Source organism: Asterias amurensis, chromosome 2 (assembly GCF_032118995.1).
Source record: "Asterias amurensis chromosome 2, ASM3211899v1".
In the NCBI taxonomy this organism is placed as follows: Eukaryota; Metazoa; Echinodermata; class Asteroidea; order Forcipulatida; family Asteriidae; genus Asterias; species Asterias amurensis.
In genome coordinates this window covers 30749079-30764593 of record NC_092649.1, presented here as the reverse complement: position 1 = coordinate 30764593, position 15515 = coordinate 30749079, and the positions used below count along the sequence as shown (strand labels likewise).

Below are 15515 nucleotides of genomic sequence, written 5' to 3'. Positions count from 1 at the left end.
ATTAATTACATCTGTTGTTGATCCATTAGACTGCAATGCATTCTCTCATCCACCAGGGAGACAGGAACACTCCTCTATGAAGCCAGGCAACCCAGCGGTTGTCTTCTTGGTCATCGGTGGATGGACGTCACCAGCACGAACGCAGATTCCATTGATGTGCAGTTCCATTGGACTCCGTACTTCACAGGCAGTTGGTTTCGCATTTCACCATTGCAGTAAATAAAAGACAAACAATAGATACATTCAGAAAATGTACTTCCAAATAGAGTTATTCCATTTAGTTTGGGAATAGTTCAGGTCAACATAAATGTGGTTTGAGTTTTTCGATCATATTATTCATTTGAGTTTATTTCTTTGAATTTTTAGAGTCAAATATTTCTCATCAACTCTTGTGTCTGCATTTAGCAAATCGTAAAATAAATTGTAAATTTTTTCGTTCAACTTTGAGGAACACTGATGAACACATCAGAGGAAAGAAAGGAATGTAGAGGTTTTGTTCAGGGTTAAACTGCATGGTTTTATTGAGCTAATTTTGTTTGGGCATTCAAAATAAGCCACATTAAGTTTTCAAAAGAACTTTTTTTACGACTTATTACTCATGGACAGCAATAACTTATACTGTATTTTACCTTCTTAAGTCGTCTTACCCGGAAACTTGCATCCTCAGACCATAAGACACCCTCGTCCTCCTTCCATGATCCTTGGTAGCCATTATCCTTGTGACATCACCTGTATATGGAGAAACATTCAACAAACTGCATCACTAAGTTAGTTCAAAAATTGAGTTCAGTCGCTTCTTTTCAACAACAAGTTTGAACTATTTATATCATCTCAAAGACATTGACTGTTGTAAAAAGATTGACGCAACAAACTTTCTGCGCAATCCTTTAAAGATAAGTTATTACATGTGTAAAATCTGTTTTAGTTTCATGTCAAAACAAGTATAGTTGCCATAAATACATCTGTTGTTGATCCATCCGACTGCAATGCATTCTCTCATCCACCAGGGAGACAGGAACACTCCTCTATGAAGCGAGGCAACCAGCGGTTGTCTTCTTGGTCATCGGCGGATGGACGTCACCAGCACGAACGCAGATTCCATTGATGTGCAGTCTCCATTGGACTCCGTAGTTCACAGGCAGTTGGTTTCGCATTTCACCATTGCAGTTAATAAAAGACAAAAATAGATACATTCAGAAAATGCACTTCCAAATAGAGTTATTCCATTTAGTTTGGGAATAGTTCAGGTCAACATAAATGTGGGTTTGAGTTTCTCGATCATATTATTCATTAGGGTTTATTTCTATGAATTTTTAGAGTCAAATATTTCTCATCAACTCATGTGTCTGCATTTAGCAAATCGTAAAATAAATTGTAAATTTTTCGTTCAACTTTGAAGAAAACTGATGAACACATCAGAGGAAAGAAAGGAATGTATAGGTTTTGTTCAGGGTTAAACTGCATGGTTTTATTGAGCTAGTTTTGTTTGGGCATTCAAAATAAGCAACATTAAGTTTTCAAAAGAACTTTTGTTACGACTTGATACTTATGGACAGCAATAACTTAAAGTGTATTTTACCTTTTTAAGTCGTCTTACCTGGAAACTTGCATCCTCAGACCATAAGACACCCTCGTCCTCCTTCCATTATCCTTGGTAGCCATTATCCTTGTGACATCACCTGTATATGGAGAATCATTCAATAACTGCATTTAAACCACAAAATTAGCTCAATCATTGAGTTAATGTAACATGACATCATCGGTCATAAAATAAATGGGTATGTTCATTCCCAAGAGGAATGTGTGTCAGTCACATTAACTCAGATGTAATGCCATTTGGATTGAATGATCAGTTTCAAAATGAAATTAACAATTTATGTACAACAATTTATCGACCATGTATTTCAAAATATGATGATATCCACTATTATTTTATTTCTATAAAATAAATTGTTGGGCATCAGACATAATGGCATTTTACACCATTACAATATGGTGTCAGAAACCCTCCCCCAATAAACAATTTTATTGAAAAATAGTGAATCCCCCAGCTCAATTTGACCTTTGCAGGAGCCCCTCTTTAACATAAATTTACAAAATGTCATCATTTCAGGAAAATTCTTTACAAATTACGGCCCTGAATGAACTTCCAAACTATTAACATCATGCAAATAAACTTACCCTCAGGTTGTATTCCTGAACTTTAAAATGAGTGTCGATTCCTCACAGCATACCTCCGCTCACCACAGCTCCAATGGTGTCATCAGGGTCTGGAAAACAGCTGAAGGGAATGAAACATAAAAGATGTTGAAGGGTATCAAACATAATGGCATTTTACACCATTATAAAATGAAGTCAGAGACCTCCCCCCCCCCCCCCCACCCCCCAAAAAAACCCAAAAGAACTCAACAATTTTCATATCAATTTGAAAAGTAGTGAAGCGCAAAACTCAATTTGACATTGTTCTTTGCAGGAGGCTCTATTTTAAGCAATAGCACATCAACGATAAAACAGTATTGTCCAAAGACCCACAGTTCCTGTATCACAACTTGTACACAAACCTGTGAAAATTTCAGCTCAATCGGTCATCAGAGTCGGGGGAAAAAAACTGGGAAAACCCACCTATGTTTACGCACGTTTCCCCAGGTCACAACAAGTGTTTATAATAATCAGTTGTTCTCAATATTGAGAATTGAGAATTGTACTAATGTCTTCTCAAAAAGTAAAGCATTTCACGGAATAATATTTCACAGGGAAGTCTATAACCATTACCTTCTGTAAAACCTGTGAGTTATTTATTAATCTGTGAACTTTAATTTGTTGTTCTGTTCAGAGAGTGTTCATTGGCTTTAACCAAAATTAACCAAATATGATAATTTCAGGATTTTTTGTTAACAATTTTGGTCCTGCAAAAACTTCTAAACTATAAACATCCTGAACATAAACTTACCTTCAGGTTCTATTCCTGAACTTTAAAATGGGTAAGTGTTGTTTTCCTCGCAGCAACCTCCGCTCACCACAGCTCCAATGAAGTCTTCATGGCCCTGGAATGACTGGTGCAGTTTCCATTGGACTCCATATTGCGTATTCCAATGGCAGTTGGTTCCGCATTTCACCATTGCAGTAAATAAAGAACAGAAAATACATACATTCAGAAAATGCACCTCCAAACAGAATGATTCCATTTAGTTTGGGAATAGTTCAGGTGCATATAAATGGTGTGAGTGGTTGTTACATGACAAGTGACTGATAACGGATGGTGTGGAGTTATAGATGGGGTACGTTTTCGCTGTCGTATAACGAAACCCCCGATTGTTAAGATGTAACATGCAAGCATGGAAATGAGCTTAGTATATTTTAAAGTGATGGTGTAGATGGGAGTGAGCTTGTTAATCATGCAGTTTGGTGCAGGTTTGATGTTAGAGTGAATAAATGGTGATAATAATATACCTTTAGGATGGACGTAATCCCTCTGTGCCGTAATACCACAAGATTACAGTGGTTGCTGGGTCTGTCATGAGAGAGCATGTAGATGAGAAGGACTCCATCCCAGGTTCTCAATCTCAGTCACTGCATGTTGGGAAATAAAGATAACATTCTCTAAGTTGTGAAACATGTTTGCCAACATCAGAGTAAAAGATGGTAGCTCCAGTGGTTAGAGAGTAGTTTTGGAACGAGGGGCAAGGTGCTAAATAAAGTACTTGAAGGAGACTGAATGCATTGGAATGCCAATTACATGTAAACTTGCTTATAATACGTTTGTATAACTGTATTTTTGGTGCATTTACACTTCTTGTTTTCCTGCCGTTATCATTCACAAAAACTACTAAGCATGTAGAGCGAATTTCTCAAGAACTACAGCACCTCAGATAGTAATATTTTTAGGAAAGCTTTACACAATCATTATCTTTGGTGTAAGTTAAATAATGTAAATCTGCGGACATTGTCTTTTGTGTTACCAAAAGTATCCAAATGCTTTAATTTTTAAACAGAAGTAAAGATCACACACTTTGTGTAAGCTTTAAAAAAAATATCCATGGTCTTTCACAGGATGCAAAGATCATGCATGTAGCAACTACGGTTCTCCAGATATATTTTTTAGTAAAAACTTAAACATTGATTTAAAGTTATAACGTCATCTTATTCCAAAACTTGTTAAATTTTATTGCCACACTGAGGTCTAAGTTCAAAGTGAAACCCTAGCCTTTTTGGATCACACACTAAGCACTTCAATCCAGACCCTAACTGTTTAACTTTCTTTTATTAACCAGTCTTAAAAAGATCAGGTTTCAAAGAAGTTTGACAAAGATCGGTTTCCCGTAAGCAGCCCATTCCACATGCAGGATTGTAAATGAATGATCGCTGGGAAGTATTTGGTTTTGGCAAAGTTGTTTCTGTAAATTAAAAGATATCACACCAGACACTATCCACTGTGAAACCATCCAAAATCTCATTGAACGCAGGAGTTGGCTGAAATTTAATTGTTTCTCTTTTGTGAACCATCCAATTCACCTTGGGGCATTTTTTTCTTCACCTGGGCTCTGTGACTTTCACTATGGTTTCAAGGAATGCTCCCCATCCAAGCCCAGACCTTTTAAATTGTTGACTAATTCTCTGAAATGTAATTTCACACTTGCCCAATTCCATGGCCTCATTTGCTCATGCTATGTCATGCTCTACTCCAAATGTAAACAAGCACAGTATGTTGGACACTGCTGGACCATAGAGCTAGGACCCTAGATCCATGGCTGGACACAGTACTGCTGACCTTAAACAAGGTGAAGGCTTACCAATAGACCACTTATCACTCAGGTTGACTTCCCCTCATTAAACAGTAATCTATCTGGCTGTGTTCATGATAGCCTTAGGAGGGTTTGGCAGTACAGCACAGTGAAAACAATTTAAAACTAAGGTTGTGGCTAGTTAGCAGAGAACTCCATGAAAACAAGGTCAAAAGGGATTGAAAAGGCAATTTCAATGAGAATGATGAACTACAAGAAGATTTCATAGTGAGAGCATGTCAACCACAGAGTTTCTGTAGTGTTTTTACTTAATACATGGAGGCATACATTAGCCCACAAAGGTAACCTGCAGTTGTGGAAGAGTAGTGGACAAGCAGTACTGTCAAGAGCACCATATTCAAACTCTGGTGTTTCTGATCAGCAGAGTGAGGGTTCAAATCCCCAGCCGTGCCACTTGTGTCCTTAAGCAAGACACTTAACCATTGCTTTGTCCTTCGGATGGGACGTTAAAGGCAGTGGACACTATTGGTAATTACTCAAAATAACTATTAGCATAAAACCTTTCATATGGTGACGAGTAACGGGGAGAGGTTAATGGTATAAAACATTGTGAGAAACGGCTCCCTCTATAGTGCCATAGTTTTCTAGAAGTAATTTTCCACGAATTTGATCACAAGACCTAAGATTTAGAACTTGAGGTCTCCAAATCAACCATAAAACGAACATAACTTCGTGTGACAAGGGTGGGTTTTTTTTCTTTCATTATTATCTCGCAAGTTCGATGACCGTTTGAGCTTAAATTTTCACAAGTTTGTTATTTTATGCATTTGTTGAGATACACCAACTGTGAAGGCTAGTCTTTGACAAATACCAATAGCGTCCACTGTCTTAAAGAATCTGATTATATTTACTATAGACAAGAGACACAATTTTATAATGTATCAATGTTTGGACTATTATCAGGCAGGCTACAATAGAACTTGTAATCCTCAAATAATTGATGTTAAATAACAGATGTTAAATTGAAGGAAAAACAGAGATGAGGCAGACACAATAAGAAACTTAGTCTTAAACCTAAAACAATTCAACGAGGGGGAGGCATATATATTTACTAACGAGAGTGAAAATTGGGTGAGCATTTGTTTGCTACTTCTTTTTTGCAGGGATAATTTTCTGGACCAACGCGGCTGAGCTCACCGTGAGAACAAACAACATAGAGACAAGCTTGCAAATAGACTAATTGCCAGATGCAGTTTTAAATAACAATTCCAGGAGTGTGAAGGGCAAAACGTTTCCTAGCCCACCTTGTTGAGCTGTAAATGGCTTGTATTTGTATTTGTTTTTTCTTTATTTTGTTTCCTTAATATATATAGTAAAACTCATAAATAAATAGTGATAATTGAATCACCTAGCAAGTGTTTTAATAATAATGAGGGTTAAAACAACATTCTCAAAAGAAAATGATATAGGGCACATGGCTTATTTAAGTCTCTGTATTTATTTCACAGAATGCTCAGCAGAATATTCAGTCACAAGATCTGATCCTCGTAAAATGTAAGTTAAAAAGTGTTTGATAAAACTTTTCCGGAGGGCAATTTTTCTTTATATGGCCCAACATTGTGACCAATTTTTGTACCTAGTAAAAAGTTGTAAAAACGCCTAAAGCACTAAATTTGCATTTGCAAGTGCAACTAACGAGTGGAGCCTTACATGGTTCTAAGTTTTGGTCAAGTGATAGGAGACTCTTTGCTTGGCAAGTCAAACCATGGTCAAACCACAAACAATTTATTTAGAGAATGTTTATACATCAAGCACGAAAGGTAACAGATTTGCCGCGATTATAGGGACACCTTGAAAACAGGATGTCCTACGATACGAGAATAAGCATATAGACAGCGAACACAGCATTTAGTAATGTAGCACAGCATATAGCACATGGTGCACATGAAAATAAGGCAAAATTCTCCCATAAATATAAAACAATATCTAACTAAGTTCAGTCATCTTACTGTAAAACGTTACCGGCCGCATCCGGCCACAACCACCCTTACCGTATCTTAGCGTTGAGTCAACTGGCCAACCACGCTGCCAGAGTTTTAACAAAAGTGAACGAAATCTGAACGGAAATTTCCACTGAATCACGTGCGAACAGAAAAGAAAAAGAACTTCGTAATACTTTTACAACTGGGTAAATCACCCAAACAAAGCTCTATTTAAAATAGTCGAGGGGTAGAAAACTCCACATGATAACAAGAAACAAAGGCTGGGCCCGAAGAAAGGCACTGTATTTATGAATGATTTCAATAGATGGATAATAGCTTGCATTGGGCTTTTACGCTCCGTGTTCTGATTGGTCTGCTCTGTGACGTTTATGTCACCTACACATCCAGGGGCAAATTCCACTGCTCAGCAGGTTTGTCTGCTTACCCAAAATTGAGTGTGGCGCCAGAACTTAAGCGCACAATATGATTGGATGGCCATGGATCCTTGCTTTGTCACAAAATTCTCAATGGGATTTCGTGTGTTAAATGCCCTACATAAGAACTGTGCAGGTAAAAATACCAAGATCTGATTGGTCAACCCCTCTTGAGCTTGGATCCTTGCTTTGTCACAAAATTCTCAATGGGATTTCGTGTGTTAAATGCCCTCTATAAGAACTGTGCAGGTAAAAATACCAAGATCTGATTGGTCAACCACTCTTGAGCTTGGATCCTCATTTTGTCACAAAATTGCCAATGGGATTTCGTGTGTTAAATGCCCTCTATAAGAACTGTGCAGGTAAAAATACCAAGATCTGATTGGTCAACCGCTCTTGAGCTTGGATCCTCATTTTGTCACAAAATTGCCAATGGGATTTCGTGTGTTAAATGCCCTACATAAGAACTGTGCAGGTAAAAATACCAAGATCTGATTGGTCAACCGCTCTTGAGCTTGGATCCTCATTTTGTCACAAAAATTGCCCATGGGATTTCGTGTGTTAAATGCCCTCCATAAGAACTGTGCAGGTAAAAATACCAAGATCTGATTGGTGAACCGCTCTTGAGCTTGGATCCTCATTTTGTCACAACATTGCCAATGGGATTTCGTGTGTTAAATACCCTCCATAAGAACTGTGCAGGTAAAAACCTGTGCAGGTAAAAACCTGTGCAGGTACTTTTCAAGAGGGAATAATATTCGATACTGAAGTCTTCAGAAAGAAACACACTTCTTTTTTCTTCTTCTTTTTTGTTTGGTATTCAAAAAATTGCAATGTCTGCCTGCCCCCTCATGTAACCATTAACCCCTGCGCAGAGAGATGCAAGGACAGAGTATTTTCGACTAGCTTCCCTGTGTCTACCCCGCGATGCTCACTCGGGTGAGCCCCCGACTAAACAAACCAATTATAGAGCGCCGAACTCGGGCTGAAATGTGAAATCCCACTGGACGCCATTTCGGCAAGTAACTCTTTTAATACAACAGTAGATCAGCGCAGACAATGACCATTCTTACCAATGGGAAACAAAACATGCCCATTCCTATCAATGGGAAACAAAACATTCACTTGCTGAAATGGCGCCCATGCGTATTTCACGTTCCAACAATAGATAAAACTTCAGTTCCGCATATTGCGCCTTGCGGCGCTCTATAATCTTTGATTTAGACAGCAGTAATACGCAGTCAACAAAGGCTACATTGCGGCCGTGATTTGTCATGAAATAATTGATGAAGGGTTATGATTTTTGGTTTAAACATTGTTCTTGTTCAATTTTCAAAAACTGTTTATCTTTTTTATCACTGTAAGTTCAGACAAATAGGCAATTTAGAGAAAGCTTAAAGCTTCTGATCGATGCACTATTAATTTGCTGTACAAATGTTGTTATCAGATCACGCCCCCAAGAAAAAAAGAACCCCAAAACAATTGCTTACATCAGGCAAGATTAAAGGTTACCATCGGGTTTTTTTATCATTCATAATTCCTGTATAAACAGCATTTTCTTTTTAAATCTTTATTTAAAGTATTAACAGGCAATTACAATATTTTTCATCTAATTGTGAGAATTTTAATTGTGTCAATTCTGAGTCAATTAAACTTTAAATTTAAAGTTCCAAATTTAGAGAATAAGGAAACACCATGCACATAAATTAAAATATTATTAGGCAACAATTCTGACTGACACCCAAATAAAGATAACTACTAATAGGGGGCCAACCAACATATTATGACTGGATAGCTCACTTGGTAGAGTACTGGTACGAGGGTTCACATCCCACTCCAGTCATTTTTGCTTTGTTCAAGCCCAAATGATTAAAACTTTACCAAGTATTTTTTTTTACTTGAATTAAAATTTTATTACAAATTGCATGGATTCACAAGGGAACTTGAGCTTAGTCTTTCCCTTTTCAATTGTTTCGGGTTGCACTTCTAGCAGTATAGGACTTTGTGGTGCTGAGGGGATCTATGTACTTTAATAAAAACGTTTAAACAAAAAATTAAAAACGGGGGGGGGGAACAAGGATGCATTAGCTTTGTGTTATGCCTCTTCCTTGCTGAATAAAGAAGAAAAACAGCACAGAGAAGTTGTCTCACATACCATTGATCTGTTGAATAAAACTAAATATGAATATAAATAAAATTCTTTAGAAAATAAAAGACTTTGTTTAAAATGGAAGGGTAGTGGTAATTAATTATAAGGTAACCACAGACAATTATTTTAAATTTATTGTAAACTAAAAATGGATTTGGAGGAGAATCAAGGGGCAAGTTAGATAAAATAATATTTTGCAGCCTCTGGATAGTTGTTGGAATATTTACCCAAAGTATAGATTTTAAAAAGTTTGTTCCAAGAGGTGACAAGGTTCTAGGAAAAATTAAGAAAAATCAAGACGCAAGTTACGTTGTACAGCAAGTAGTTCTAGATAGGAAGGTTGTAGTACCACCGAATACAGTTTTCAAAACTAAAGTAACACTCAACTCCTCCCCAACCAAAACTTAAATTTTACTTTGCCTAGTGGTACACATTGGCAGGTGCGACTAGTCGAGTAGTCAATTTCATTAGTCACCCAGGCCTAGTACCAAAGAGATGTGCACTCAGAAAACGCATATAATCACGTCTGCATCACGCAGGCTCCAACTGCATACAAAACAGCCACTGTTCCCTCATTTGGAAGAGTAGTGTTAAGAAACTTGGGGAACTAGCCAAAACAATGAATAATTTCCCCCTGCCTGAGAAAAAAAGAATAAACTGGTGCAAACTGCTTACCAACCAAGGACCTACATGTGTGGTGTAAATGCAAACAAATAGTTACATGGCCTGACATTTCCAACCTACCAGAGTATTTCTCCAAGCCTAAATGACAACACAACAAACCTGAACAGGTAACTAAAGTGTTCTAGAAAGACTCGTATAGGGTGGACTGGAAACGTTGGGCCATTAAACTTGTTTTTGAGTTAGGAAGAATCAAGATTCTTACCAGAGGTTCCCCTGCAGTGACTGTATGATGAACTGACTTGAGGTTATACTTGTTAAGATCCTGTTGAACCATCATTCTATATACAGTAGGAGGTGCACTCAATTCGGCCGGTGTGTCCCTTTAAGATCCTGTTGAACCATCATTCTATATACAGTAGGAGGTGCACTCAAACCGCTGATGGGAAATGTAGTAACTGCAATGACAATAATAATTGATGTCAAGTTTAGCTCAGGTATTGGACTGAAGTCATGATGGTTGAATCAGTGTAGTGTGGGTTTGTTTTTTTGGTCATTCGACACTTGTGTCCTGGTACAAGGCACTTCCCATAATTGTTTCTCTCCACCCAGGTGTATAAATTAGGAGCTAAGAGGGTAAGGCAAGTGTAACAATATGTGGGTAAAATACTCCTCTAAATGGCTAAAAGGTAATGTGCATTGCTATAGACATAACATGGGAGGGGCAATAATTGTTTGATATTTGAATCACTGCAGCTGGAATGTCATTTTGGCGGTTAAGCTTTTGTACTGGGTTTTGCAGTGCGACTGGTAAAACCAAAGGTATTTGATTCAAGGTGTTTGAGGTTTGCGTTGCGGGGTGCTGAATAGGGTACTGTTTGGGTGTTGACCCACCTAGCCCGGTAACCCATCTAGCCCAGTGTATCTTATCTTACCTTATCACCTCATATATTTGAGCAAATTTGAAGAGTGTAAGGTTTAAAATTGGCTTTTTAGTGGGGTAATTTGACTTGGTAAGCAGTTTGCAACAGCTTAATCTATTTCAATTAAAAAAGAAGATTTGTCCAGGTATAATCACATTATTATTATTATTATTATTTTTTACCCATACACTGATGTGTGTTACAGGGGTCGAAATTGCCACTAGCCCGCTAGCCCGGGACTACCAGATTAACAGCCGGGCTACTCATTTTTCCAGCTTGATAGCCCGACGGGTTAGTGGAAAAATAATGCAAAAATCATCATCACAAACAATAAAGAACTATGTTTTTGGTGTATTGTAAAGTTTGAGCCGTGACGCGGGACATAATGTGTCTTTCGGGCTACCAAAATCTAATCAGGGCTACTAAAAATTATTGGTCACTAGCCCTGCTGACTACCATGGAAATACACTTAATTTCGACCCCTGGTGTTAGCACTGTATACTCGGTACTTTCCCCGAGTCCTGTGAAAAATATCTAGATTACTGAGGTTGCCCGGTAGCTAGAGGCAGTTCTAATCCTATATTTTGGCAGCGAGTAAATCCCAGTTGGTAAGACACTGCTCTAGAATTGCAAGGGTCGTAGGTTCGAATCCCACCCGAGTAACATGCCTGTGATATTTTTTCACAGGACTCGGGAAAGTACTGAGTATACAGTGCTAACACACATCGGTGTATGGGTAAAAAAGCAAAACTAATATTCTATGTATCAATGCAAATTTAACATCTATTATATTATCACATTGGAGTCTGGAATTTTCTTAACATGATTCTGGATCTTACTGTTCTCTGATGTAGCTTGGGCAGGCTTAATTCTTCCATATGTTCCAATGTTCCTCTCTCTCTGGGATGCTGTCAGGAGAAATAAGGAACTCATTACTTCATTAAACTCGTAAAGTTTTAAATATTCATGCCTCGTAAAAGGGGGAACTCTTCAAGTTTTTTCGAGCGTGTCCAGGGGAAAGCTTAGCGACCAAGAGACCGCCCTCGATCATCCTAGGCCCAACAACTTGGTCCGGCTAGCATTCGACCACATGTGGCGTGAGGCTATAGAAATGTGTAATGCCCCCTAACAAATTTACCCCCTTACAAAGTCAACACCTTACAAAGTCATCCCCCTTACAAAGTCATCCCTTTACAAAGTCACCCCCTTACAAAGTCATCCACTTACAAAACCCCTTACAAGGTCGTACCCTGACAACACCATCCCCTTATATATGGAGTCCCCCCCCCCTTTAGTAGGGGTGACTTGGGGTGACTTACACACACCCCCTTACAAAGTCATCCCTTACAAAGTTGCCCCATGACATAGTCGCCCCCTTACAAAGTCACCCTTTACTAAGTTGTACCCTAACCCTAACCCTAACCTTACAAAGTCACCCCCAGCCCTTGCATTATTTTACAAAGTCACCCCTAACCTACCAAAGTCACCCCTAACCTACCAAAGTCACCCCTAACCTACCAAAGTCACCCCTAACCTACCAAAGTCACCCCTTACCTACCAAAGTCACCCCTAACCTACCAAAGTCACCCCCCCCCTTACATTAGTCATTCTTAGTGCTTACAAAACTACTGCTGTCTTTCTCAAGCTTAGCATGTCCAGCAGCAGGCCGGGAGGAGGTAAAATCACTTTTTGAATAGAAAAAACACTTTTTAAAAGACACTAGACACTTTGGTAATTGTCAAAGACCAGTCTTCTCACTTGATGTATCTCAACATGCATAATAATAAAATAACAAACCTGGGAAAATTTGAGCTCATTGGTTGTCGAAGTTGCGAGATCATAAATGAAATAACCCTAACAACACGCTTGTCACACGACGAAGTTGTGTGCTTCTGGATGCTTGATTTTGAGACTTCAAATTCTAAATCTAAATCAAAATCGTTGAAAAAAGGAAAATTACTTCTTTCTCGAAAACTACATAAGGGCCTACTTCAGAATCAGAGGAGCCATGGGAGCCTTTTCTTACAACAAGTAATAATACATTTTGTTTGAATAAATTACCAAACCAAGGCAAGAAGGTTTTATGAGTAATTACCAATATAATATTGTCCACTGCCTGTTCACTTCAAGTCGATATTTTCTCAATGTGTTTCACTTACCGTAGCGCTTTGGGGAGAGCACATTAACTCGAAAATGTGCCCGCTCGTTTTGGTGTAATTCTATGAAACATTTTCCCCCAAAAACATCGTCTGCATGATGTTTATAGTTTATTCTTGGCTCATCATAGCGCCCCCAAGGAAGTGCATCAGCAACATGAAGCAGCGCGGAGAAAAAAGACTAGCTAATCGAAACTGCAGTTTGATGGGCGTTTGACTGATGTACGTTAGTCTTGATGCAAGACGTTTGTTGAGTTTGTAAAAACACATACCGTCGCAATTACTCCACGTACCACCAATAAAGGGCGTTTCTGATACCCCTGGCCCTTTTCGAAACCACGGCTTTGGCTTTGGATTCGGGTTCAGGCTCCGTCCTCGCTGTTAAAGTTCAGTCACCTGACTTGTCATGTGATTGATCCGCCCAAACTTTAGAATGTCCCATAACTTGTTTCAGTTGCCGTAGATAGCGCTTTGGGGAGAGCACATTAACTCGAAAGTGTGCCCCCTCGTTTTGGTGAATTCTTTGAAACATTTTTCCCCAAAAACATCGTCTGCATAACGTTTGTCGTTGATTCTTTGCTCACAGAGCGCCCCCACGGGAAGTGCATCAGCAACATTAATTAGGCAGCGTGGAGTACACTGCGACAAAAAAAAGACTAGCTTATCGAAACCGCAGCAATGATTGCGCGTTTGACTGATGTCCGTTAGTCTTGATGAAAAACGTTTGTTGAGTTGGGAACACCGAGGCCGTCGCGATTCCACACTTGAGGGCGATTCTGTAAGCCTTTGCCCTTTTCAAAACCACGGCTTCGGCTTTGGATTCGTGTTCAGGCTCCGTCCTTGCTGTTAACGTGAATATCGCCCTCTATTGATATTGACATGTTCGGCCACCTGACTAGTATGGCGTGTCAAACGTTGCATTATTCGATAATGTACAATATATGTGCGATGTTTCTCATATATATGCGATAATTGTCACATATGTGCGATATTCATTTGATGTATGCAATAAATGTAATATATATGCAATAAATGTAATATATATGCAATAAATGTAATATATATGCAATAAATTGTAATATATGTGCGATAAATTGTAATATATGTGCGATAAATTGTAATATATGTGCGATAAATTGTAATATATGTGCGATAAATTGTAGTATATGTGCGATAAATTGTAATATATGTGCGATAAATTGCAAAATATATGCGATAATTTTTAATATATGTTTGATAATTTTGTAGTATATTATATGCGATCATTTGTATGCGATGTTTTGTGACGGTATACATATGCGATAATTTAATATACATGTGCGATGTTCGTTCTTATAATCATGTGCGAAAACGGAATTGTGGGATATAGTATGGCTTCCTGTCCACTTGATCCCCGTATCCGTAATGTTTTAGATCGGGCCAGACTATACTCTGGACGGTATAGTATAGTTCCTATGGTTCAATGAGATTGGCGTAGGGTTTATAGTGATGGTCAGGGTACGAGACTCGAGCAGCGTATTTCCGAAATAGCCAGCCAGCCGCGTATTCGGATAATAGAACACATACAGTACAGGGAGGTGACAAAATGTTGCATTTTGCTCAAATCTGAAGGTGAAGATCTGTTTTACTCGAACGAATTCTGCAATATTAGCATAATTTAGAATTTTTAATTGATAATATGTCAATTTCATAGCTTCACATGATTAAAAAATAATTTTTAAAAAGTGAAAAACATTAACAAAACGTCAAAAAATGACCCGCAAACAAAAAGGCAAAAGTATTTATTTTGTATTTTTTGCATTTTTTAATATGTCAAAAAATCATCACTGTGAAATACAAAACCATAACTTGAAAAGAATTTATACCCTTCGTTAAAACAAAACATTTAATTTGTAATCCAGAACTTTCAAGACTAATATACTGGACGTATCAAATTTTGAGCTGGCTAAATTGGTCAACTATTATTGATTCTGCAATAAAAAGAAAATGTTTGTCTTATCAATTACTAAATAAATTGTTTTATTGTTCGTAAGCATATACTCTTATGTTTGAAAGAAAAACACTTCTATTTCCAGGTGACTTTAAATCGTAGAACAGTTAAAGTTAGTAAATTACCGAGCTATATCTGAAACACTCATGATTGATTATTTTTAATTGTTGTCAATAAAATTTAAAAGTTCTTGTGCTATAAAAATTCAACTGTGTCTTGTTTGCAAAATCATTTTTCAAATTTTTTGAATCTTAGTCACCACATTTATAGTTATGTCAGCCGCGAGCAAAAAGTGGTGACACCCTTCGATAAGACAAACAATTTCTTTAAACATTTTCTTTAAACATTTTCTTTTTATTGCAGAATCAATAATAGTTGACCAATTTAGCCAGCTCAAAATTTGATACGTCCAGTCTATCTTCCTTCAAGGTTCTGGAACAAGAAAGCAACTTTTTGTCTTAACGAAGGGTTCAAATTCTTTTCAAATTGTGTTTAAGTGCACCGTCTATGTAATTGGG

General features: G+C 37.9%; 2 long non-coding RNA genes across 2 annotated transcripts; both read right to left on the bottom strand.

Annotated features, from left to right (window-relative positions):
- Nucleotides 1-35: 35 nt before the first annotated feature.
- On the bottom strand, nt 36-3528 carry LOC139933877 (uncharacterized). The gene is made up of 5 exons (XR_011785637.1): nt 2951-3528; nt 2182-2281; nt 961-1679; nt 648-729; nt 36-179 (listed from the first exon to the last, which is right to left on the bottom strand). It is a non-coding gene; the product is annotated as an uncharacterized lncRNA (long non-coding RNA).
- Nucleotides 3529-10214: 6686 nt separating this feature from the next.
- Nucleotides 10215-12760, bottom strand: LOC139933879 (uncharacterized). The gene is made up of 3 exons (XR_011785639.1): nt 12649-12760; nt 11691-11759; nt 10215-10386 (listed from the first exon to the last, which is right to left on the bottom strand). It is a non-coding gene; the product is annotated as an uncharacterized lncRNA (long non-coding RNA).
- Between the last annotated feature and the right edge of the window lie 2755 nt (nt 12761-15515).